The sequence below is a fragment of the Bufo gargarizans genome, chromosome 2 (genome assembly GCF_014858855.1).
Source record: "Bufo gargarizans isolate SCDJY-AF-19 chromosome 2, ASM1485885v1, whole genome shotgun sequence".
Lineage (NCBI taxonomy): Eukaryota > Metazoa > Chordata > Amphibia > Anura > Bufonidae > Bufo > Bufo gargarizans.
The window spans coordinates 131,826,346-131,842,891 of NC_058081.1; positions in this window are offsets into that span (position 1 = coordinate 131,826,346).

Sequence of the window (16,546 nt, forward strand, 5' to 3'; positions counted from 1 at the left end):
ACTGAAGCACATCCAACCATAATGGATTGTAGAATAAGAATGGCTTAGAAAATGCCAGTCTTAGTAAAACTTACTAAATGTTTATGCTGAATGACCATGAACAGAGGTCTTGATTACCCTTAGGAATTGATACAAAAAATATGCTATGCTGCAAATCATCTTCTGAATACTGCAGGTGCTCGAGTACAATTTAATACAATGAAAGTCATGGGGAGACCCGAGAATCAAACCAGGCACCACCTCCTCTGAAGAAGAGAGGGTGTCTGGTTCACAAAAAAAGGTTATACATTGATGGAAACCCCATCAAAATGGTTTGGAAACAGCATTAAGAGGATGGCTGGATGTGTCTTGGGCTCCTATTATCTACAACATACAATAGACAACTACACAAGGGCTATATGCCAAAAGCCAGGTATATGCAAGCCATCAACCTATCCATGAGACATATGACAGGCTTAGTCAGCATACCTTACAATGGCAGCCTTGTGCACTATGAGACATTCCAAACCAGCTCTCATCTGGTTTCATAGTCGTATGACAATACTATTACTCTTGTCATAAGACTATTAAACCAATAGATGGCGCTGTTCATGAGTAGATCGCGAATATTTCAATCGCAAATTTTGTTTTTACATGACAGTCTTTATTCAGTTGAAAAACAAGGCAGATTCTGCTCATTTGCATGTCTTTCTCATATGCCCATGTTTATGCAAATTCGTTTTTATATGACAAAACTGTATAGAAACGTTATTGAATATTATGTTAGGACAATCAGAAAACGTTATCTCCCTAATGATATTGATCTAGGTGCAAAGGTCCACCCAAGCCATCCAACAGATCTGAAGTAACTTTGAGGCTTACTGGATCTTAGTCAGATGAGAACTGGTTTGGAATGTCTCATAGTGCACAAGGCTGCCATTGTAAGGTATGCTGACTAAGCCTGTCATCTATCTCATGAATAGATTGATGGCTTGCATATACCTGGCTTTTGGCATATAGCCTTTGTGTGGTTGTTTATGTTATGTCATAGACAATAGATATGTCATAGATAATAGGAGTCCAAGACGCATCCAGCTATCCTCTTGATGTTGTTTCCAAATCATTTTGATGGAGTTTCCATAAATTTCTAACCTTTTTTTGTGAACCAGACACCCTCTTCTCTTCCGAGCAGTCTCCCATTGACTTGCATTGTGCTCCGCTGTTCGGAACGAACTTTGTTGCTCGCTCAACATTAAAAAATACATCAGTGCATCAAAAGTTTGCTGGTTGATCAAATACTGACCTATAATTGGACCAGTAGCCAGGAATTGCTATCATAGCAGGAACGTCTTGCTCTACAGCACTTTATTTGATGAAGTCAAGGGGTGTACACCATGTAACCAAGAAATTGATGTATTATTATACAAATATGCATTTGTAGATATAAGAAAATAATACCCTGCATTCTCTAAATAAGAGATTTAATGTTTCTGCTTTATTTTGGTGATACTGTAACTTTAAAGGGGTTTTCCAAAATCAGTAACTATTAGGAGGCAGGAGTAAAAAATAAACAATGAATACACTTGACACCATTGCTCTGGCTCTGATCTCCCTCCCACTCTGCAGGACAAGAAATGTGATGTGCTGTCACCCCAGAAAACCTGACCTCACCGGCCACACCCCAAACCAATAAACCACACCCATCTCCATGAAGCCACGCTCCCGCCTCTGTGCTGCTGTCTGAGCATGAGACAGGGTGGACATCCCTGTGTCAGTCCAGGACCTGCGCCGGACGGAGGACAGGGAGCCAGAAAACCGGACGTCTGGCCACTCTACACCCAATCAATGGCCACAGCAGCGACATGCCTGCACATGTCACCACTAAAGCCAGTAATTGGTTATTATAAATAATAAATTTTCAGCACTCCCGGAGATCTTGCAATTAAAGTGTTAATTTTTATGTGAATACACAACATCCATGGTTATGATCCAGACATGGCATATAAATGGCTTTGTAGGATACAAAAATTCACATAGACACCGGACATTTCGGTCCCTACAGGACCTTATTTAGCAGTAATAATGTGGATGTGGTAGGTTGGAGGGCTGGATCATAACTATAGATGTATATTCACAATAAAATGAACACTGTAATTGCAAGTTCTCCAGGAGTGCTGAGAATTTATTATTTAGCTAAAATACGTGTGCGGACCCCAAATCTTCTACTATCGATTGATTATTAGTGACATGTAGACTGCACATCACACCAGTCCAGAGGGGACTAGAAACTGAGGGAAACAGAGCTCAGGGCTGGTGCCTGTGCACCACCGACATCCTATCCCTTTGTGTCTGTGTTACCTCCTGGCTCTTGACCTCGGCTTCCAGTGGTTTTTGCTGTGGTATTTTCCCAGCCTGGAAAACGTTGTGCTTCTGTTTGTTCTGTCTTTGTCTTTTGTTTTCTTCCCTCCTTATTTCCTTCGTTTAGGCCCATGCAAGTACTTAAGCTAGGGACTGCCCCCCAGTTGTACCCCGTCAGTTAGGACGGACTGTGCAAGTAGGTAGGGATAGAGGAGTGTGTGGAGTTTAGTGCTGCACTTATCCCTACCTTTTCGTGATAGAATCACAGGCCTTACCCAAACCATGGAACCTATGCAAGTCCTATAATTTTGGGCAAGGTACATCATCTCGCCCAAATGGTTCAGGAAATGGCAGAGAGGCTACAGCAGCAGGAGTTGCTTCAGACCCTACCTATAGAGGCCTTCACCTTTCAGAATCTTGAACCTAATGTTAAGTTGCCGGATCATTTTTCTGGGGATCGTAAGCAGTTTCTGACATTTAAGGAGAGCTGTAAGCTTTATTTTCGTCTACGCCCACACTCATTGGGTTCCGAACAACAAAGAGTAGGCATTATTATCTCTTTGTCGCAAGGAGACCCACAAGAATGGGCTTACTCTCTTCCCACGCATTCCCATTGCCTAGCTAATGTCAAAGCATTTTTTCAGGCCTTAAGTGTACTCTATGATGAACCCGAAAGGTCGGCTGTGGCAGAGTCTCAATTAAAGTCTCTTAGCCAGGGAGACAGACTTGTGGAGGAATACTGCACCAAATTCCGGAAATGGTGCGTTTCCTCTGGCTGGAACGATCCAGCGCTTAAATGTCAGTTCAGGGTAGGGCAACTCTGAGGACTTTAACTCCATGTTGGTCAATTATCCCGACTCCTTAGAACAGACTATGACTTTAGACCACTGGTTATGGCAATGTCCTAAAATCCCTCCCTCCAGAAGATCTAAGCATCCTGATGCCCACAAGGATAAGGTACTCCCCAAGTTGGTTAAAGAGAAAGTATTGCTACCTGTGGCATTTATTGATTCTGGGTCCGCCTCTAATTTTATTGACCACAATTTTGCTCTGTCCCTTGGTGTGCCTATTTTGTCTCTTGCTAACCCCATTCATATTATTGCTATTGACTCCACTCCCTTGATGGGCGGAAAAGTAGAGTACTGTACCCCTGAGGTGACCTTGACTGCGGAGGCCCTTCATACGGAGTGTTGTTCTTTTTGAATTTTAAAGAATTTACCCGTGAAGATAGTTCTTGGCATGCCTTGGCTCCAGGTTTATTACCCAGTCATCAACTGGTCCACGGGTGAATTAGAGAAATGGGGGTTAAAATGTGATTCATGCTGTCTACCTATTATTATTCTGGCTGGAGTCACTACAGAGTCGAAAACTCTTCCTATGTACAGTACAGACCAAAAGTTTGGACACACCTTCTCATTCAAAGAGTTTTTTTATTTTCATGACTATGAAAATTGTAGATTCACACTGAAGGCATCAAAACTATGAATTAACAGATGTGGAATTATATTCATAACAAAAAATTGTGAAACAACTGAAAATATGTCATATTTCAGGTTCTTCAAAGTAGCCACCTTTTGCTTGAATTACTGCTTTGCACACTCTTGGCATTCTCTTGATGAGCTTCAAGAGGTAGTCACCTGAAATGGTTTTCACTTTACAGGTGTGCCCTGTCAGGTTTAATAAGTGGGATTTCTTGCCTTATAAATGGGGTTGGGACTAGAGTTGAGCGAACACCTGGATGTTCGGGTTCGAGAAGTTCGGCCGAACTTCCCGGAAATGTTCGGGTTCGAGATCCGAACCCGAACCTTTCCTGGGCCTATTAAATCTGTGGTTAGGTGGACCTTGCCACAGATGGCGTTGCGCAGTGCACACTTGATTTTATCGGATACTTGGTTGTGCAGGGAAGGCACGGCTCTCTTGGAGAAGTAGTGCCGGCTAGGAACAACATACTGTGGGACAGCAAGCGACATGAGCTGTTTGAAGCTGTCTGTGTCCACCAGCCTAAATGACAGCATTTCATAGGCCAGTAGTTTAGAAATGCTGGCATTCAGGGCCAGGGATCGAGGGTGGCTAGGTGGGAATTTACGCTTTCTCTCAAATGTTTGTGAGATGGAGAGCTGAACGCTGCCGTGTGACATGGTTGAGATGCTTGGTGACGGAGGTGGTGGTGTTGGTGTTACATCCCCTGTTTGCTGGGCGGCAGGTGCCAACGTTCCTCCAGAGGCGGAGGAAGAGGCTGAGGCGGCAGCAGCAGCAGAAAAGGCCGAGGCGGCAGCAGCAGAAGAGGCCGAGTCGGCAGCAGCAGAAGAGGTAGCAGGGGGAGCCTGAGTGACTTTCTTGTTTTTAAGGTGTTTACTCCACTGCAGTTCATGCTTTGCATGCAGGTGCCTGGTCATGCAGGTTGTGCTAAGGTTCAGAACGTTAATGCCTCGCTTCAGGCTCTGATGGCACAGCGTGCCAACCACTCGGGTCTTGTCGTCAGCACATTCTTTGAAGAAGTGCCATGCCAGGGAACTCCTTGAAGCTGCCTTTGGGGTGCTCGGTCCCAGATGGCGGCGGTCAGTAGCAGGCGGAGTCTCTTGGCGGCGGGTGTTCTACTTTTGCCCATTGCTCCCTCTTTTTCTACGCTGTTGGCTCGGTCTCACCACTGCCTCTTCCTCCGAACTGTGAAAGTCAGTGGCACGACCTTCATTCCATGTGGGGTCTAGGACCTCATCGTCCCCTGCATCGTCTTCCACCCAGTCTTGATCCCTGACCTCCTGTTCAGTCTGCACACTGCAGAAAGACGCAGCAGTTGGCACCTGTGTTTCGTCATCATCAGAGACATGCTGAGGTGGTATTCCCATGTCCTCATCATCAGGAAACATAAGTGGTTGTGCGTCAGTGCATTCTATGTCTTCCACTGCTGGGGAAGGGCTAGGTGGATGCCCTTGGGAAACCCTGCCAGCGGAGTCTTCAAACAGCATAAGAGACTGCTGCATAACTTGAGGCTCAGACAGTTTCCCTGGTATGCATGGGGGTGATGTGACAGACTGATGGGCTTGGTTTTCAGGCGCCATCTGTGCGCTTTCTGCAGAAGACTGGGTGGGAGATAATGTGAACGTGCTGGATCCACTGTCGGCCACCCAATTGACTAATGCCTGTACCTGCTCAGGCCTTACCATCCTTAGAACGGCATTGGGCCCCTCCAAATATCGCTGTAAATTATGGCGGCTACTGGGACCTGAGGTAGTTGGTACACTAGGACATGTGGCTGTGGCAGAACGGCCACGTCCTCTCCCAGCACCAGAGGGTCCACTAACACCACCACGACAATGTCCGCGTCCTTTACTAGATGTTTTCCTCATTGTTATCGTTCACCACAACAACAAAAATATTATTTGGCCCAATGTATTGAATTCAAATTCAGGCCTTTTTTTAAAGACACCTAACACTATCTGGCTATCTATTTAGGTACAGTATTACACTAATACAGGCATAGCAGTAACCACAGATTTAGCTGATTATAAATTTGAGGCCTATTATTTAGGCGCTGGGTGACAGGTATACGTTTACAGACAGAATTAGACTGGGATATGCACAGTAGCGTGTGTGTGAAGTTATTGAGAATGACCCTATCTGCACCTTGAATCTAATATACCCTTTTAGGGATAAATTTAAAGTAGGCCTGATACAGCAGAAACCACTAAATTAGAGAATTGCTAAATTGGGAATTGTATTTCAACCCAGAACAAAAACTGTGCTTTGACGGACACTAAATAACTTGACCAGCCACAGCAGTAACGACAGATTTAGCTGGATATAAATTTGAGGCCTATTATTTAGGCGCTGGGTGACAGGTATACGTTTACTGACAGAATTAGAATGGGATATGGCCAAAAAATAACCACACTATTGATGGTTAAATGCACTTGGTGTGACAGCCTGACCAACCACACTATTGAGGGTTAAATGCACTTGGTGACAGCTTGCCCCTGATGTAGTATATGGCCAAAAAATAACCAGACTATTGATGGTTAAATGCACTTGGTGTGACAGCTTGCCCCTGATGTAGTATATGGCCAAAAAACAACCACACCATTGAGGGTTAAATGCACTTGATGACAGCTTTCCCCTGATGTAGTATATGGCCAAAAAATAACCACACTATTGCTGGTTAAATGCACTTGGTGTGACAGCTTGACCCTGATGTAGGATTTAGCCAAAAAACAACCACACCATTGAGGGTTAAATGCACTTGGTGACAGCTTGCCCCTGATGTAGTATATGGCCAAAAAATAACCAGACTATTGATGGTTAAATGCACTTGGTGTGACAGCTTGACCCTGATGTAGGATTTAGCCAAAAAACAACCACACCATTGAGGGTTAAATGCACTTGGTGACAGCTTGCTCCTGATGTAGTATATGGCCAAAAAATAACCAGACTATTGATGGTTAAATGCACTTGGTGTGACAGCTTGACCCTTATGTAGGATTTAGCCAAAAAACAACCACACCATTGAGGGTTAAATGCACTTGGTGGCAGCTTGTGCTGGCGCACCACAAGACACAAAATGACCGCCGATCACCCCAGAAAAAAGTGACTGAAAAACGCTCTGGGCAGCCTAAAAACAGTGAGCAGTTCAATAGCAGCAGTTCAATCATCCACAGCTGCAGATCGATCTGTGAATGAAGTCTTTTGGAGGAGTTAATCACTACCTAATCTCGCCCTAACGTCGCAGCTGCAACCTCTCCCTATACTGATCAGAGCAGAGTGACGGGCGGCGCTATGTGACTCCAGCTTAAATAGAGGCTGGGTCACATGCTGCACTGGCCAATCACAGCCATGCCAATAGTAGGCATGGCTGTGACGGCCTCTTGCGGCAAGTAGTATGACGCTTGTTGATTGGCTGCTTTGCAGCCTTTCAAAAAGCGCCAAGAAAGCGACGAACACCGAACCCGAACCCAGACTTTTACGAAAATGTCCGGGTTCGGGTCCGTGTCACGGACACCCCAAAATTCGGTACGAACCCGAACTATACAGTTCGGGTTCGCTCATCCCTAGTTGGAACCATCAGTTGCATTGTGGAGAAGGCAGGTGGATACACAGTTGATAGTCCTACTGAATAGACTGTTAGAATTGGTATTATCGCAAGAAAAATGTAGCTAGGTAAAGAAAAACGAGTGGCCATCATTACTTTAAGAAATGAAGGTCAGTCAGTCCGAAAAATGGGGAAAACTTCCCCAAGTGCAGTCACAAAAAACATCAAGCGTTACAAAGAAACTGGCTCACATGTGGACCGTCCCAGGAAAGGAAGACCAAGAGTCACCTCTGCTGCAGAGGATAAGTTCATCCGAATCACCAGCCTCAGAAATCGCAGGTTAACAGCAGCTCAGATTAGAGACCAGGTCAATGCCACACAGAGTTCTAGCAGCAGACACATCTCTAGAACAACTGTTAAGAGGAGACTGTGTGAATCAGGCCTTCATGGTAGAATATCTGCTAGGAAACCACTGCTAAGGACAGGCAACAAGCAGAAGAGACTTGTTTGAGCTAAAGAACACAAGGAATGGACATTAGACCAGTAGAAATCTGTGCTTTGGTCTGATGAGTCCAAATTTGAGATCTTTGGTTCCAACCACCGTGTCTTTGTGCGATGCAGAAAAGTTGAACGGATGGACTCTACATGCCTGGTTCCCACCGTGAAGCATGGAAGAGGAGGTGTGATGGTGTGTGGGTGCTTTGCTGGTGACACTGTTAGGGATTTATTCAAAATTGAAGGCATACTGAACCAGCATGGCTACCGCAGCATCTTTCAGCGGCATGCTATTCCATCCGGTTAGCGTTTAGTTGGACCATCATTTATTTTTCAACAGGACAATGACCCCAAACACACCTCCAGGCTGTGTAAGGGCTATTTGACCATGAAGGAGAGTGATGGGGTGCTGCGCCAGATGACCTGGTCTCCACAGTCACCGGACCTGAAGACCATTTAAGGTGACTACCTCTTGAAGCTCATCAAGAGAATGCCAAGATTGTGCAAAGCAGTAATAAAAGCAAAAGGTGGCTACTTTGAAGAACCTAGAATATGACATACTTTCAGTTGTTTCACACTTTTTTGTTATGTATATAATTCAACATGTGTTAATTCATAGTTTTGATGCCTTCAGTGTGAATCTACAATTTTCATAGGCATGAAAATAAAGAAAACTCTTTGAATGAGAAGGTGTGTCCAAACTTTTGGTCTGTACTGTATATCAATGACTTTGCTGATGTTTTTTCCATGTCCGATGCTGATTTCCTTCCTCCTCATAAACCATATGATTGTGCCATCAATCTTGTTCCAGGGTCTAAGTACCCTAGGGGTCGTATTTATAATTTGTCCGGTCCAGAACGGAAGTCTACGAGGGATTACTTGAAGAAGAGCTTACAAAAAGGACATATTAAACCCTCGGTGTCTCCTATAGGGGCGGGGTTTTTCTTTGTTGGAAAAAAGGATGGTGGACTGAGATCATGTATAGTGATGAGCGGCAGGGGTCATATTCGAATTCGCGATATTTCGCGAATATTTTTTTGAATATTCGTTGAATATTCGAAAATTCGAAAATTCGCGATATTTTTTTCGTGAAAAAAATCGGCAAAGTAATGATTGTGTAATATGCGAATTTTCGTAATTGAATTTTCGGATTCGAATTTTTATTGCGAATTTTTCAACTTACAACTATTAGACAAAGAAGATTATAGCACTTAGCTAAATTGCTCTATATTCGATTTTTCGAATATTCGCTATATTGCTATAACAGTTTTTTCTAATATTCGTAATATATAGCAATATAGTGAATATTCGAAAAAAGGAATATAGAGCAATTTAGCTAATATAGTGCTATAATCTTTTTTTTATAGTTGTAATTTTTTTCCAATCTAAACTTCAGATGAGAAAAAAATTACAACTATTAGACAAAGAAAATTATAGCACTATATTAGCTAAATTGCTCTATATTCGTTTTTTTTCGAATATTCACTATATTGCTATAACTTCGTTTTTCGAATATTTGTAATATTCTAAAACAAGAATATATAGCAATATAGCGAATATTCGAAAAAAACGAATATAGAGCAATTTAGCTAATATAGTGCTATAATCTTTTTCTTAAAGTTAAAAAATTCGCAATAAAAATTCGAAACCGAAAATTCGAATTACGAAAATTCGCATATTACACAATCATTACCTTGCCGATTTTTTCAAGAAAAAAAAATCGTGCATTTTCGAATATGACCCTTGCCGCTCATCACTACTCCTAAAGTCAAGTATAGTGCAGACTTCTTATTGGCCCACAAGCTAGAAGCAGGAAGGGATCATGTGTACTGATTTAAAAAAAAAAAAAAAAAAAAAAAAAAAAAAAAAAATCGGGAAAAAATCGAAAAATCTAATTTTCGAAATTACGAATATATATATAACTATATTCGAAATATTCGCGAATTTTCGAAGTACCTATATTCGCGAAAAAAAATCGAAATTCGAATATTCGTGATCAACACTAATCATGTATTGATTATAGAGAGATAAATAAGATTACTGTTAAGAACCAGTACTTTGCATCTAATCCCAGATCTGTTTAATCAAGTTCTTTGAGCTAAATTTCATCTCAGAGGGGCCTATAATCTTATTCGAATTAGGGAGGGATATGAGTGGAAAGCGGCCTTTAATACCCCTGAGAGTCATTATAATTATTTAGTGATGCCGTTTGGTTTAAGTAATGCTCCGGCGGTTTTCCAAAATATTGCCAATGACATTTTTAGGCAATTTATTGGAAAATTTGTGATTGTTTATTTAGATGATATTCAGATTTATTCATCTGACTGGGATTCTCATGTTATTCACACTAGACAGGTACTGGAGGTTCATCAAGAGAACTGATTATTCGTGAAAGGTGAGAAGTGTATATTTCGAGAGCAGGAAATTTCATTTTTGGGATTTATTCTCACACCCTAATCCTTTAAGATGGATCCGGGGTATGTGCAGGCTACTTTGGAATGGGTGAGACCCTCCTCTCTTAAAGCGTTACAACTCTTTCTGGGTTTTTCTAATTATTACCGGAAGTTTATTTAAAAAAATTCTATTATTGCAAAGACTCTCACTGACCTAACCAAGAAGGGGACAGATCTAGTCAATTGGTTGCCTGAGGCCACAGAAGCATTTGAAACACTCATGAAGTGTTTAATTAATGCCCCAGTGTTGGTTCAACCAGATCAAGAGAGGCCTTTTGTGGTTGAGGTTGATGCCTCCGAGGATGGGGTAGGGGCAGTACTATCCCAAGGGTCATCAACTTTCACGAACCTGAGGCCTTGTGCTTTCTTTTCTCGTAAGTTCTCTTCTTCTGGGAGAAATTATGATATTGGTAATCGAGAGTTACTTGCTATTAAATGGGCCTTTGAGGAATGGCATCATTTTTTGCAGGGGGCTCAACATTGTGTGACGGTGCTTACTGATCATAAGAATTTAATGTTTTTGGAATATTCTAAACGTTTGAATCCCAGACAGGCTGGGTGGGCATTGTTCTTTACATGCTTTAACTTTTGCATTACCTTCAGGCCAGGAAGTAAAAATGTCAAAGCTGATGCTCTATCCCGGAGTTTTTGTGCCTTTCAGTCTCCTGATACTCCACCAGAACATATTTTGCCGGCAGGTATCATTGTGACTACGATCTCTTCCGATTTGACAACAAATCCCCTGAAGATAAGTTGTTTGTCCCCGGTCATTTGTGTCTCCGACTATTAGATGAGTGCCACAATTCTGTTTTTAGTGGGCATCCTGGCATTATTGCCAACAAGGAACTAGTTTCCAGGTTTTACTGGTGGCCCACCTTGTCTAGAGATATCCAGTCATATGTGTCCTCTTCTGAGGTTTGTGCCGGGTCCAAGACTCCTAGGGTCCGTCCGGTCAGCAAGTTGCAACTACTGCCTATCCCTAGTAGACCTTAGTTCCATATTTCCATGGATTCTATTACCGACCTACCGGTTTCAGAGGATAAGTCGGTTGTGTGGGTAGTCGTTGACAGATTTAGCAAAATGGTTTCTCAGTCAAAATTGCCCAATACTAAAACTAGCTTCTCTTTTCGTGGACCAGGTAATACGGCTACACAGAATTCCCAAAAATGTGGTTTCGGATAGAGGTATTTAATTCATCTCAAAATTTTGGAGGGCCTTTTGTCATAAATTTAATATTTCTCTGTCTTTTTCTTCGGTCTTTCATCCGGAAACCAACAGTCAAACTGAACGTTTAAACCAGTCTCTGGAACAGTATTTGAGGTGTTACATCTCCAACAACCAACAGCTTTGGGTGAAACAATTGTCCTTCACTGAATTTGCCATTAATAATCAAGTGAACTTGTCTACTGGTATGTCTCCCTTCTTTTGCAATCTTCGATTTCATCCACGATTCAGCTCATTCTTGCCGTCTTCCTCTTAGATTACTGAAGCTGATTTGGTAGTTAAAGAACTGTGCACAGTCTGGGCCCAGGTTCAGATGAACCTGAAAAAAGCCCAGAAGCTTCAAAAGATTAATGCTGACAAAAGGCTCTCTAGAGAGGTGGAGTTTGGGTTAGGAGACAAGGTGTGATTATCCACCAAGAATTTGCATCTTAACATACCTTCGGGTAAATTTTCACCTCAATTTATTGGCCCTTATGAGATTATTGACATCATTCCCTGTGTCTTTTAAGTTGCTGTTACCTGACTCCTTTCACATTCATAATGTTTTTCACAAAGCTGTACTCAAAAAGTATGTGTCGCCCGTGTCTCCTGCACAGAAATCTCCACCACCAGTGGAGGTTGCCGGTCAACTAGAATACAAGGTTTCTAGAACCCTTGATGTGAAAAAAGTTACAAATTACAAATTATTTGCAATATCTATTTCACTGTAAGGGTTTTGGTCCTCAAGAGAGGTGTTGGATGCCAGCGAGTAAAATTCATGGTACGAGGTTGGTGGGGAGATTCCTTTTGGCTCACCTGGAAAAAACTATGCCAATGATTATGGGTCCGGTGGCCCCTCGTGGAAGGGGGGGATACTGTAATGTGGAGGCGGCGACGGCGCTCACTCCCTGCAGCGCCGCCGGCATCCTATCCCTGAGGAGGAACGAGGACGGGGCTGGCTTCTTTCTCTCTATAGTAACAAGGGGGCAGAGAGGACCTGGCCACGCACGCCTCCTCAGTGTGGCCGGCGTACTTCATTCCCTGGACAACGAGCGGGGGGGGGGGGGGAATTGAGCACTGATTGCAATGAGTCGGCGCTCAGGTGTTTAGATCTGATGGACATGGGTCACGTGACCCATCAATTAGACCTATTTAAACAGGTAACCTGCTGGCCACAGGTTGCCTGTGATTGGTCTTATTACCTCAGTAGCGGTCTCTGCATGTGTGACTTTGTTTGTTTGACTTCGGCTTGTATTTGACCTTGACCTGGTGTTACCCCTTGTACTGATGCAATCTCTTGGCTCCTGACCTCAGCTTGTATTGACTTCGATTTTGTATTAACCCTTTGTGCCTGTGTTACCTCCTGGCTCTTGACCTTGGCTTCCAGTGATTCCTGTTGTGGTATTTTCCCAGCCTGGGAAACTTTGCGCTTCTGTTTGTTTTTGTTCTGTCTTTTGTTTTCTTCCCGCGTTATTTCTTTCCCTGCACGTATGTAAGCTAGGGACTACCACCCAGTTGTACCCCGTCCTTTTAGGACGGACCATGCAAGTAGGTAGGGATAGATGAGTGGGTGGAGTTTAGGGCTGCACTTATCCCTACCTTTTCGTGACAGTGAGACTTTTTTTTAGCCTGCACCCTATTTGGCTGTAAAAATGGTGTTTCACTAGTGCCTTTGGCATTGGCTTCTTTTGGGCTTGAATTTAGGCCACTGTTTCTATGGTGGTTCTTGTTGACAATGTTCTGTACACAATAGCCTTGGCTACTTGTGGGTGTGCACACCAAATTATAAACCAGGGCGCCAATGAGTATATAGGCAGGAAGAAATAAAAACCATACAACAAACCCACCAAAGAAAAATTTCTTCCACAAAGATTTAAAGAAAAATATATATTTTATTTAATTCATGTAGTATTTATAAAAACATGTAAGTAAAATAGCAGCAGGTGAAACCCCAAGAGAGGGTAAAGAGTGAACTGCAGAGTCCATCCGCCACAAAATATAATCCAGAAGTAAAACCACTATCACAATATGCCCACAAAAAGCATTACTAGTGCCCAGGGCACAATGGCCACATATGGGTTACTGACAGAACTCATACATGGCAGGATAGGAAGACAATGCAAATCAGTACCATCAGTAGCATGCCGACTCTGCAGTCACCTCCTCCCAATGCCGTTTCGCCACACAGGCCTCTTTCAGGGATGTGGGTGTGAATTCTTCCCAATGTGCTTCGTATCTCTTCTCAGTTCAGTATTGCGTGAGTTAATGTTTCCTGGCTTTGTGTTTGCATCTGTTTGACTAATGAGTTAACTAGTCTGCTATATTTTGTTACCTTTGTTGTTACCTTCCTTTAGATTTCCTTAGTTCTGTGTCCTGTCCCCGGCAGTGTAGCAATGATTCTATTGGTTGTTTGTACATTACATTTGTGTCTGGATTCTATGGAGTTTGTCAGACTTTCTGACTTTATCTGTTGTCCTAGTTTTGTTTGCCATGCTCTTGAGTCTGCTCCCTGTGTGGTCTGAAATCTGTCCTAGTTATGTATTCCAAAGAATTCCCAAGTTCTAGTTCTTATCTGATCTGCCTTGCCAAGTATCTGTATCTGGACCTGTTGTGTCTGAACTGTGTTTCCTACAGTCCAGTGCCTGTTTTATATCACTAAGTTCCTGCACTTGTGTCTGTTATGTCTAAACTTGTATCTACTGTGTGTAAAGTCTGTTCTATAGATTTGTTCTGTGCCCATTTGTCCTCAGTCTGGTTCTGTCTATGGCCTTGCCCATGCTTCCAGTGTTTTGCACTTGTGGTTGTGATCCAGTGTGTCTGCTGCCAACTACAGAGAGACTATTCCAAGAGGAGCTGCCTGGTGGCTCCCCTGTAGCAAAGATCAGATCCCTGTTTAGGGGTTAAAGAGTGAAAACCAGGGAACCACAAGGATAATGCCCTCAGGTCTAGCCCAACGTCCAACCAGTTAGTGGGCACAGTGGTTCCACAACCTTTGTCTGTAACACTGGCCATTTGAAAGATGGTTCCCAGTCGCACCCAGACCCCCTTTAGGACAGCATAAATGTGAGGTAGGAGAATACTGCATACTGCACAGTGTCTAGTTAACATTTCATGTACATATTGTAAAGCATGCATCACATCAGCAATATAATGTGAACTGAAATTATGTCCACATGTTGGAAACTATAGATATATATAGATATATTTACTTGCATGACAGCAGTATACTATATTCCTGATAGGATATCAGAGATAAAGAGAAAAATCTGGGCTCTGAATACTGAAGTTAAAAGGAATGAAACTTAACTGGATCCTGTGAAAAATAGTATACCCAGGGATTCAGTGCATTTGCAGGACAGAACATTGTGGCATTGTGCAGATAACGCTTGCATATTGCAGCCAATAAAATCGTGACAGCAGATGTAAGAAGCATATCACAGGTGGGGTGTAGAACATTAAAAGCAATGTATCAGATGGCAATGTCAGATTTGAGTGAAGAGAGAAAAATAATATTTAAAAGCACTGTGCCTAGAATCCAATTTATGCAGAAGAATATTGGAAACTGACATAAAGGGAAGACAGACGTAAAGAGGCTTTTGGAGACTTGGAAAGTTACACAGGAAAAAAAGAAACGCTTTGTGTTTAAGGATACAGATGGAGACATTGAAAAAGACACATAGACACAGATAATCTTTGTGGTTAGGATCAAAATTGTGTTTGAAAATCCAAAGCAGATGATCTTCAAATGGCTCCGAAACACAACGTTAATCCAACAAGAGAGTTCAACCAGAACTGTGTGTCATAAGTAATTTACCAGGGTGTCTTGGATGTATGGAATCCTTGCTAATACATTAGCTGAAAACAGCAATGCATCAAATATTTCTTCTAAAAATAAAAAATAAAAAAATTGAACATTTTATTTTACAAAGTATCTACCCCTTCTAAATGACCTTCTTTATTCCGAAATTGTTAAACTGGATGTTTTTGTGACCTGGAAATTCATGTTTGACCATGGCTTTTTCCAATCGCCCTTCTTCTCAGATGATACTCCAGAAAGCAGAGATATAGGTGGGTATATTCAGGGTCCTCCCACTATATAGATGCTTTAAGGAAATATGTCATCAGAAAATGACCTATTGTTTAAAACAAGTTTTTGTCTTGCAAGAAAAGACATCGGATTCGCCCTCCTGGACATGAACAATCCGGCTAGATGGCCTGGACTTGTATCTCCTGATGATTCCTCAATACAAATACAATTGGAAAAGCATATTTCTGGTTCACTCAACTCTCCACTTTTATAGTCTACCAGTCTTCCGCTAGACTCCTCTCAGATTGTCAGTGAGGTGATAAGAGTCACGTTGCATCTTCTTAGTTAACATGGGGATTTATTATTTTATTACCCCATCTTCCTGTATGCCTCGGAGCACCCTCCCAAAATGTAGGGCTGGGAAACTTAGAGACTCTACTATCATTGTCCAAACCTAGCCTTGTCACTACTCAAAAACTAGTTGATACAGGATCGCCTGCAAGACCAAGAAAAAGTGTATAACTTCCTACAGTCTCTTTCATTTAGGACTACATGTAGATCCTTTTTAAAGGGCTTCTGTCACCCCACTAAACTCATTTTATTTATTTTTTTGGTGTACTTATAATCCCTATACTGCGATATTGCCATACATTATGTTATTAATAATTTTCGTTCAGTAGATTTAGCAAAAAACGTACTTTTAAGAGATGCTAATTACCTGTCTACCAGCAAGTAGGGCGTCTACTTGCTGGTAGCAGCCTCAGAAAGCCGCCCCTCCTTCTATTGATTGACAGGGCCAGCCGCGATCTCCTGCTCCAGCCGGCCCTGTCAGCATTTCAAAAATCGCGCGCCTGTGTTGATTCGGCACAGGCGCTCTGAGCTAAGGAGGCTCGCCTCCTCAGCACTCTCTCAGTGCGCCTGCGCCGATGAAGTCTTCTCTTTCAGTGACGTCATCGGCGCAGGCGCACTGAGGGAGTGCTGAGGAGGCGAGCCTCCTTATCTCAGAGC